The 2807-nt window shown below is 65.5% G+C and overlaps 1 non-coding gene across 1 annotated transcript; it reads right to left on the bottom strand.

Annotated features, from left to right (window-relative positions):
* Positions 1 to 2464: 2464 nt before the first annotated feature.
* Positions 2465 to 2583, bottom strand: LOC131868080 (5S ribosomal RNA). The gene has a single exon (XR_009366573.1). It is a non-coding gene; the product is annotated as a 5S ribosomal RNA (ribosomal RNA).
* Between the last annotated feature and the right edge of the window lie 224 nt (positions 2584 to 2807).

Genomic DNA, 2807 nt, shown 5'->3' with positions numbered 1-2807 from the left:
CATTGGCTCTTCCCAGGCCCGGTTGTTGGGTGCGCTCCCACCCTGGCGCGCGCGAAGTTGGAAGTTGGGTTAATTGCCCGGGCGCGCACCTTCGCCAGGGTGGGCACCTTGGTGCGCACACCTTGGCTGGGCTGCGCACCAGGGCGGGCTCAAGATGGCACCAGCATTCCCTTTTTCTCACTATCTTTCAAAACGGAAATTTTAAAATCTCGTTTTTTTTTTGCCTTTTATGGAAATTAGTGAAGGCATCGCATCAAAGGTGCGCACCTCGCTGCCCACCTTGGTGTGCTCCGAGGTGCCCACCACGGTGCGCAACGCCGGTGCGAACCCGGGAGCGCCCCGATGTGTGCTCCAAGGTGCGGCGTGCACGAAGTCGGACCCCGGTTTGCCCCGGGTGCGCACCTCGCGTGCACCTTGGTGCGCACACCTTGGCTGGGTTGCGCGGCCTGGTGGGCACCATGGTGCGCACCAAGGAGCGCTCCGAAGTGTGCTCCAAGGTGCGGCGTGCACGAAGTCGGAGCCCGGTTTGCCCCGGGTACGCACCTCGCGTGCACCTTCGCCGGGGTGGGCACCTCGGCTGGGTTGCGCGCCCTGGTGCGCACCAAGGAGCGCTCCGAAGTGTGCTCCAAGGTGCGGCGTGCACGAAGTCGGAGCCCGGTTTGCCCCGGGTGCGCACCTTCGCCGCGGTGCGCACCATGGCGTGCACGAAGTCGGAGCCCGGTTTGCCCCGGGTGCGCACCTCGCGTGCACCTTCGGCGGGGTTGCGCGCCCTGGTGGGCACCATGGTGCGCACCAAGGAGCGCTCCGAAGTGTGCTCCAAGGTGCGGCGTGCACGAAGTCGGAGCCCGGTTTGCCCCGGGTGCGCACCTCGCGTGCACCTTCGGCGGGGTTGCGCGCCCTGGTGGGCACCATGGTGCGCACCAAGGAGCGCTCCGAAGTGTGCTCCAAGGTGCGGCGTGCACGAAGTCGGAGCCCGGTTTGCCCCGGGTGCGCACCTCGCGTGCACCTTCGCCGCGGTGGGCACCATGGCGTGCACGAAGTCGGAGCCCGGTTTGCCCCGGGTGCGCACCTCGCGTGCACCTTCGCCGGGGTGGGCACCTCGGCTGGGTTGCGCGCCCTGGTGCGCACCAAGGAGCGCTCCGAAGTGTGCTCCAAGGTGCGGCGTGCACGAAGTCGGAGCCCGGTTTGCCCCGGGTGCGCACCTCGCGTGCACCTTCGCCAGGGTGGGCACCTCGGTGCGCACACCTTCTCAATGTTTTCTTGCCTTTTCTGGAAATTGGTGAAGGCAGCGCATCAAAGGTGCGCACCTCGGTGTGCTCCGAGGTGCGAACCCGAGAGCGCTCCGAGGTGCCCACGAAGTCGAAAGTCGGGTTAATTGCATTGTTTTCCCCGGGTGCGCTCCGAGGTGCGCAACATCGGCGCGCACCAAGGAGGGCTCCGAAGTGTGCTCCAAGGTGCGCACGATGGCGTGCACCTCTGGTGCGCACGATTCGGAGCTCGGTTTGACCGGGGTGCGCACACCTTGGCTGGGTTGCGCACCTTTTGTGCGCTCCAAGGTGCGCACGAAGTCGGAGCTCGGTTTGCCCCGGGTGCGCACCTTCGCCAGGGTGCGCACCTTGATGCGCACGCCTTGGCTGGGCTGCGCACCTTGGTGGGCGCCATGGTGCGCACCTTTCGTGCGCTCCAAGGTGCGCACGAAGTCGGAGCTCGGTTTGCCCCGGGTGCGCACCTTGGTGGGCGCCATGGTGCACTCCGAGGTGCCCAAGATTGGTGCGCACCAAGGAGCGCTCCGAAGTGCGCTCCAAGGTGCGCGCGAAGTCGAAAGTTGGGTTAATTGTCCGGTTTGCCTCGGGTGCGCACCTTGCGTGCACCTTCGCCAGGGTGGGCGCCTTGGTGCGCACACCTTGGCTGGGCTGCGCACACCTTGGCACCCGCGTTTCCTTCATTTTAAATTTTTTTTTTTTACAATCTCTCAAGTGGGAAATTCTATAATCTCAACTTTTTTTGCCTTTTCAGGAAACTTTTGAATGGAGCGCATCATTGGTGCGCTCCGAAGTGTGCTCCAAAGCTCTCTCCAGCTGCGTGCACCTGCCCCGGCCGCGCACCCGGCCCCGCCCAGCTTCGCTCACCTGTCCCGGGCGTCTGGTGCGGAACCTTAGAGTAAGAAACATCACCGTGCACCTTGGCCAACGTGCGCGACTCGACCGAGCGCGCACTGGCCGAGGTGCACACCGATTTCACCTGGGTGCGCGCGCAGCACCTCGGGCGCACCGGGGTGCGCGCACAACGCCCGGGTTGCACCGTGGCCTGTGTGCTCGGGGCGCCTCGGGTGCGCGCTCGGTGTCGCCCCCGCGCGCGCGGTAGTGCGGGCAGCGCACCCCGGCCCGGCCCGGCCCCGACGAGAACGCAAACGGGCAAAAGGTTTATTCAAATAGCATTGCGACGCCCGGCGAAAAACTAAAAAAGGGTGCAACACCGGGACTTCCCGGGAGGTCACCCATCCCAGTACTACTCCGGCCCAAGCGCGCTTAACTGCGGAGTTCTGATGGGATCCGGTGCACTAACGCTGGTATGATCGCACCCGTTATGAGCTTGTCGCAGTGTGTACTTAGCAAACCGCGACCCACGTGCGAATCCACCCCGGCCACCCACCCCCGTCGAGGTGCACACCCTCCCTCGCGAAGTGCGCCCCGTTCGCCAAGTGTGAGCCCTGCCCGGGTGCGCGCACCTTGCTAGGGCGTCGGGTGTGCACCCGGCCCGGCCTACGTGCGTGCACCTGGAGGGGGCGTCGTGTGCGTGCAGTGTCC

Source organism: Cryptomeria japonica, unplaced genomic scaffold (assembly GCF_030272615.1).
Source record: "Cryptomeria japonica unplaced genomic scaffold, Sugi_1.0 HiC_scaffold_194, whole genome shotgun sequence".
Classification (NCBI taxonomy): Eukaryota; Viridiplantae; Streptophyta; class Pinopsida; order Cupressales; family Cupressaceae; genus Cryptomeria; species Cryptomeria japonica.
Note: the sequence above shows the minus strand (reverse complement) of the source record. Positions and strands in the feature narration are given on the sequence as shown.